This window comes from Petaurus breviceps, unplaced genomic scaffold (genome assembly GCF_028583685.1).
Source record: "Petaurus breviceps papuanus isolate PSGF00001 unplaced genomic scaffold, PetGlider_PUasm1.0 175, whole genome shotgun sequence".
NCBI lineage: Eukaryota > Metazoa > Chordata > Mammalia > Diprotodontia > Petauridae > Petaurus > Petaurus breviceps.
Window position 1 is genome coordinate 7,494,369 of NW_027185764.1, and position 7,193 is coordinate 7,501,561.

Sequence of the window (7,193 nt, forward strand, 5' to 3'; positions counted from 1 at the left end):
TTTCCTTTCCTTTCCTTTCCTTTCCTTTCCTTTCCTTTCCTTTCCTTCCTTCCACTTTTGTTATGGATATTTGTTAAATGTCCTGACTGTTCAGCTAGATTTTAAACTCTTTAAGGATAGGAGCTGAACCTTATTTCATTTTTATATTTGGGGGGGCTAGGACAGTTCTCTACAGACACTTCTACCCTTCAACGTATCTAAGATCACATGGATGTGGGTATGTCCTCTTCCGCTGGTACAGATGGCAGCCCATCCGTGCCTTCCCATCTGGTGTGATTCTTATGCATGTTTTCCCATAGATTCTGTACTGAGGATCTGTCCAATGTGCTGGAGGCCTTCCTCTAGGACGTTTTACATTTCAAGGGCACCAGTGAAATATTTGGAGAATCTCTCTGTTATATCTCATCCATGTTATGTGGTTGGCTCATCATCATACTTTACCTCAATGGTAACTCTTAGACCCATTTCTTGAGCCTGGGTCATTATGCTTTACTTACCTACATCTACCTAGTATGCCTTCATTGCCCTCTGGGTCAGTTATGTGGCACAGTGGATGGAGTGCTGGACCGGGAGTCAGGAAGACCTGAGTTCAAATCCGGTCTCAGACACTTACTAGCCATGTGACCCTGGGCAAGTCCCTTAACCCTGTTTGCCTCTGTTTCCTTATCTGTAAAATGAGCTAGAAAAGGAAATGGCAAACCACTCCAGTATCTTAGCCAAGCAAACCCCAAAAGAGTCACAAAGAATCAGATACAACTTAACAACAACAATAACCACCATCACCACCAAATAACAACATACTTTTAATTCCTTGAGACAGCTGGTGGTCCAGCAGATAGAATGCTGGACCTGGAGTCAAGAGGACCTGAGTTCAAATCCACCTCAGACACTAGCTGTGTGACCCTGGGCAAGTCACTTAACCGCTGCCTGCCTCAGTTTCCTCATTTGTAAAATGGGATAATAGTAGCACTTACCTCCTAGGGTTGTTGTGAGGATACAATGAGGTAATATTTATAAAGCACTTTGAAAACTTTACAATGCGATATAAACACTAGCTATTATTATTAGACTGTGGTATTTCAAGATAAAACAAATCAGAGTATTGCCTGGAGAACATTTGTGATTAAAAGATGGTTCTTTGCACTGGAGGAGTGGATTGGTATCATTACAAAAACTGTGCATTTTTCCAGATGCAACCCAGCCTGCTCATTCCTTCCTTTTCAATTCTCTGTGTGAAGGGGAACAGAAGAGAGGGAAGGAGAAGGGAATAAGCATTTATACAGCACCAACTATGTTCCAGGTACTGCGATAGATAGCTAGTTTTTTTTTTTTGTGTGTGTGTGTGTGTGTTAAGTGTCTGAGGCAGGATCTGAACCCAGGTCCTCCTGACTCCAGGGCCAGTGCTCTATTCACTGCACCACCTAGCTGCCCACCCACTGTCCTTCTGTCTCATACATGTGTACTAGAGGACCATGTCATGGTCCATATTTTAACTATTGCTATTAACTATTTTTATATATTTAACTATAACTATTAACTATTGAGTGTTGAATTGTTGAGTGAGGACCAGAGTTTCTGGTTGGACCAGCTGTTCCTAAGTAATAGATGCTAGTAAGTTGGGACCCTAAGGATCTGGGAATGTCCACACAGTGTTGTACCATTCATTTCCTACCAGCTAGACTCTTTAGACTGGATTCCACCATGATCATCATCACAAAGGAAGGTATCATCCTGCAAGAATACATAAGCCTTGGTACTTACTCCTTGTTAGCACCGTCAGGACCCTCCGCCCCTATGATTGCAGGGGAAGAGGTTGGAGCAAAAACCTCTCCCAAAGCCTCCATTTAAGGGGAACCCCAGACTGGTCAGTTCTTCATTTCCCACCAGTTACACTCCACCAAGCTCTTGTACCAGGGACCACCACTTCTCCCTCCCCTTTTCAGCTCCTTTTTGTATATTGGTTTTCCCCATTAGATTGTAAGCAACTTGAAAGCAGGGTCTGTCTTTTTCTTAATTTTTTTCTCCAGTGCTTAACATAGTTCCTGGAACATGGTAGGAATTCAGTGTTTATTGATTGACTTCCTGAGTGTTGTTCATTAATTAATTAACACATGTCTCATCCCCCCACTCATTTTCTCACCCACGGAAAGTGAGCTTCTGAAGTACAAGGATTATGTCAAGTAGTTCTCTGGGTCCTTTACATGGTCCACACAAGACTGCTCAATACATTGTTAAAGAGACAGGTATTGTGGTGGATGGAGTGCTGGACTTGGAACCAAGAAGACTGGAGTCCAAATCTGGCCTCAGACACTTACTAGCTGTGTGACCCTGGCCAAGTCACTTAACCTCATCAATTTCCTCATCTATAAAACGACCATAATAATAGTACTATGTCCACTACAGGGTTGTTGTGAGGATCAAATGAGATAATATTTATAAAGTTCTTAGCTCTTAAAGTACTATACATTATTATTAATATTATTAATGTTAAATGGAATTGATTATCTTATACTCTGAAAGTCTTGGTTTTAAGGTCTAGATCCACCACTTGTCACTGTATGACAAGTTACAACCTCTCTGAGCCTCAGTTTCCTCATTTGCAAATTGGAATATAGTCCTGGTATTACCTGCCTTGTTGTCGTGGTAACTCAGGGCTGTAGCACAGGCTTTCCCACATGCTTGGAAGGTTCTCACTCCTCACCTTCACCTCTTGGAATCCTTAGCTCCCTTCAAAGCTTAGTTCTGGTGCTTCTTCCCATAGGAGATCTTCCTTGATCCCCTCAGTCATTAGTGCTGTTTCCAAACTTTGGAATTACTTTGTATGTATTTTCCATTTCCTTATGTGTGTTCATGTTCACCCTTGGTAGAATGTGAGCTCCTTGAAGGCAGGCACAGCTTCATTTTTGCTTTTGTATCTCCAGTGCCCAGTCATGGTGACATGTTGTTGTTCACTCAGTCACATATGACTCTTTGTGACCCCATTTGGGGTTTTCTTGGCAAAGATACTGGAGGAGTTTGCCATTTACTTCTCCAGTTAATTTTACAGATGGGGAAACTGAGGCAAACAGGGCTAAGTGACTTGCCCAGGGTCGGAGCCTAGATTTGAACTCAGAAAGATGAATCTTCCTGACTTCAGGCCCAGCACTCTAGCACCACCTAGCTGCCTCTGCCAGGCATATAGTAGGCAGATAATAAATGTTTGTTGAATTGAACCAAAAACCTATTATTAGGGTAAAACTCTTTCAAATTATCTCCTCTCTATTCCTGAGGATGGGGTAGTCAGAGTGCATTGGGTATAGAGAGATCAGTGTAGCTTGGGCAGTGAGGAGAGCTTTATAAAAAATGTAGGATCCTACAAGATCCTCAGAGACCATCCAATCCAACCTCCTCATTTTCACAGATGAGGAAATGGAGATGTAAGAAGGATAAGTGATTTGCCCCAAGGTCACATGGGAAGTAAGCATCAGAGGGATTTGAATGAGGTCTTCTGACCAGAAGAGTTTTCCTTCCAGAGTTAGTGTCCCTTCCTCTTGGGATGGCCATTGAAGGATGGTTAACATTTGGAGATGGAGAAAGGTTCACTCTGTAGCCAGAAGGTCTGGATTGGAATCCTGACTTTGCCATTGTGTGACCTTGGGCAAATAATTTCATCTCTTAGACTGGGTCGTATGGACTAAATGATCTCTCAGATTCTAAGATTCCTACCTGGTCACTTTTCTGTATGGCTAGCACCTGCGGCTGGGGGATGGGAAGCTACATGTGGGAAGAGAAAGGGAAATTATTATACTGGAGTCTCCAGAAAATGTCATGGGATCTTTCTCTTTGCCCATAACTAAATGTATTTGCCTTCAGCCATTTCCAAGTGTCCCTATTATATAAAAGTTCCCAGGATTTCCCAATGGAAACTTCAGTCCTGGAAAGGCATGAGACAAGTCAACAAACTAATAACAATTTCAATAATTCATATTTATACAGTGCTTGCAATTTTCAGGGCATATCCTCTACATAATTTCATTTGATTCTCACACTCCATGAGGTAAGATGGACAGGGATTATCTACCTCCATTTTACAGATGAAGAAACTGCAGTCCCAAGAGGAGGAAGTGTCTTTGTCCAAGGTCACACAGTCAGTTCAAAGGTTCCCTCTACCATACCAGACTGTCTTTATCTGGAGTACGCATGGATAGATTTCTTGTTTGAACTGAGCTAGGATTCTGAGCCTAGGGGGTGAGGAAGAAAGGAAGGCTCCCCCATGGCCTTTTGCCTCCTGAGGATATGACAGTCTTGTCACCCTGATGGTGATCAGTGCAACCAATCCTTGATCTATTCTAGAATTTACCCAAGAGAACCAGGTGTCTTTCCCTGGCCCTCCCTTGCTGGGGCTGAGGCTGCTGAAGCAATCAATCATGAAGAAAATGTCAGAAACAATTAGTAGGAACCAGTGGTATTAACTTTATCGGCGATGATACATCTTTTTTAATGAAGCAGCTTTACCAGAAAGTGCTGACAGAGAATGTCTTTCTCCTCCAGTTCACCAGAGCCTGAATTTTTCATTCAGGGAAATTAGGTGCTCTGCTCCCATCCCTCTCTCCCCCCCACTGCCCTCTCCCTGGGCCCTCCTCATGACAAACAAGTGGTGAGGCATCTTTTGGAGACAGGGCCTGGGCTCTCTGGGGAGAGTGTCCAGCCTCAGATGAAGCGCTGTCCTTATGCATCTGACTGTATACCCACCTGCCTGTTGCATTAGGAGGCACAAGACTTGGATTCTAATCCCAGCACTATCATTAATTTACCATGTGGCCTTGAGCAAATCACTTTCCTCTTCCCAAGTCTCAGTATCCTCCTGCAAAATGAGTGACTAACTTTGAAGTTTGCCCTGCAGACTTCACAAGGTTGGGGTTTTTTGTTATTGGTTCTGGCTCTGTGATTTTCTTGGGGTAAGGAAATGCCAGTGAGGAAACTCCCTGTATCAGCGCTTAGCACAGTGCCTGAAACATAGTAGGCACTTAATAAATGCTTATTGATTGATTGTTTGACAATGATGATGACAATTAATGACTTCATTATAGAATCCCAGTTGAGCAGGGTCCAAAGGTTAACTCTGTTTCTAACTTTTAGCCTGTATTTTATATTCAATAAATTAGAACACAGATGAAAGAATTTTGAACTGGGAATCAGAAGATCCCTATGTCTCTACTCGCTTTTAACCTTGATGACTCGAAACCACATGACCTTGGGGAAATCATTTCCATTCCTTTAAGCCTCAGTTTCCTCCTGTGTGAATTGAGGGAGCTATCCTAAGTGATATCTAATGTCTCTCCCAGCTCTACCATTCTAAGACTCCCTGGGCCCCTGAGTCTGCAAGGACTGAGTCAACAAGGCCCTTCAAGTTTCTCTAATTTGGCATTTTCTTTCAGGCTGCCTGGGAACCAAGCTCTGGCAGCTAAGAGTGGGCTTAGGCAAAGGTGGGCTTCAGTCCCATCCATGCTTATCATGGATTATAAGATCCAGAGCTGGAAAATACCTTAGCATGGGAATGGCCAGGGCCAGCCTGCAACTTTCTTGTGGGCAGAGAACAGACCCTCAGAGGAAACTAGTATTGGAGAACCTTGTTGCTGTTTGTTTCAGTCTTAGTTTCAGTCTGATCCAGTGAGGAGTAATTTGAGATTTGGGAAGGGTAAACAGGAAGGGAAACATGCTTAGTCTAGGAAAGAAGGGCATGCTCAAAGCTTAGATTCAAGAGAATAAGCAAAAATGTCAAGGACAGACTTACAAATCTGTAGAGACAAATCTGTTGAGACAATCCATTCCAAGGCTATTGCAGGGAGTAAACCACTCGGGGTAAGGCCAGGGGGCATCAGAACTGAATGAACTGCAAGTTCTCAGTGATGGACAGTTTGATGCCAGGACTTGGTTACCCTTCACTACTTGTATGATGTTGGGCAAGTCACTTAGCCCCTTTGGTCCTCAGTTTCTTTATCTGTAGAATTAAGGGATTGGAACAGAGGGCTTCTGAGGTCCCTTCCAGCTCCAGACATAAGATTCCAAGGCAGGGGTGGGGAAGCTGTGACCTTAGGGCCACATGTGGCCTCCTAGGTCCTTGGGTACGGCCTTTTGACTGAGTCAGGAGTTTTACAGATCAAATCCTTTTATTAAGGGGATTTGTTCTGTGAAGTTTGGATTCAGTCAAAGGGCCACACTTGAGGACCTAGAAAGCCACATGTGACCTCAAGGCCACTGATTCCCCACCCCTGTCTTCAGGTATTAGCCAGAGATAGGCTTCTTTTGTGGTGTTGGGCTTCTTATGCCTTCTCTTCCATGAGCCTATGGGTCTGGACCCTGCTCTTCTGACTATGCATCCAACATCCTCCCTGTAATCTATGCAACTTTGCTAAGGTCTCTTTCAACTCTGTGTGCTTCATCCCATAATGAACCCTGTGGGGGGTACAGAAGGAGAAATGATGCCTGCCCTCAAGGGGCTTAATCAAGTGGGATAATGAGGGCACCAATATTTGTTTTCAGAACAGGGATGCCCCTTTCCCTGTTAAGTCTTGGGCTTGTGCTAGGAGTCATCACTAGGAGTTACCTGGGTCTCCTCTGTTCCCTCTCCCTCCCTGCTCTGATCTCTTCTAATAACCTTCCAAGAAGCATCCTGGAATAATTTTCAGAAGTTGTCTTAGTTGCCTTGGAAGAAAATGGGAGATGGAAGGAAAAATGGAGAGAAAGTGGAAGTGACCTCTCTGAAACATGAAATTCAGTGGGAGGTCAAGGCATAAATAGACACAGAACCCAGCCACTGCAGGAGGAAGAAGGCAAAGGAGAGGAGATTAATTCAGGCAGTGGGAAAAAGAGGTGAATCCTTGAGGATGCCTAAAGATACCTTTTGTGGGGAGAGTGGAACTGAGCCCTAGGTAGTAAAAGCAAAACCCCAAACAAACAAACAAAAAACTCACTAGGTTTCAAAAGCTGGAGGTAATAAGGAGATTCCAGGGTTATATTACCATTGTTAACTGCTTAGGACCTGGTCTCTTGGAGAGGAGTTAATGAGTAACTATCACTGAGGTAAGCAAGGGTTATACTCTTTTATATGTATGTGTGTATACATACATGCATACATACATATATTATCCATCAATCAATCAATCTATCTATCTATCTATCTATCTATCTATCTATCTATCTATCTATCTATC

The 7,193-nt window shown here is 43.4% G+C and overlaps 1 long non-coding RNA gene across 1 annotated transcript in view; it reads left to right on the forward strand.

Moving 5' to 3' along the window:
• The window catches only part of LOC138159028 (uncharacterized), an 11,990-nt gene that overhangs the window by 2,682 nt on the left and 2,115 nt on the right, over positions 1–7,193 (forward strand). Inside the window, exon 2 of the long non-coding RNA XR_011167775.1 lies at positions 1,191–1,300. This is a non-coding gene — a long non-coding RNA (uncharacterized lncRNA). The remainder of the gene's footprint in view (positions 1–1,190; positions 1,301–7,193) is intronic.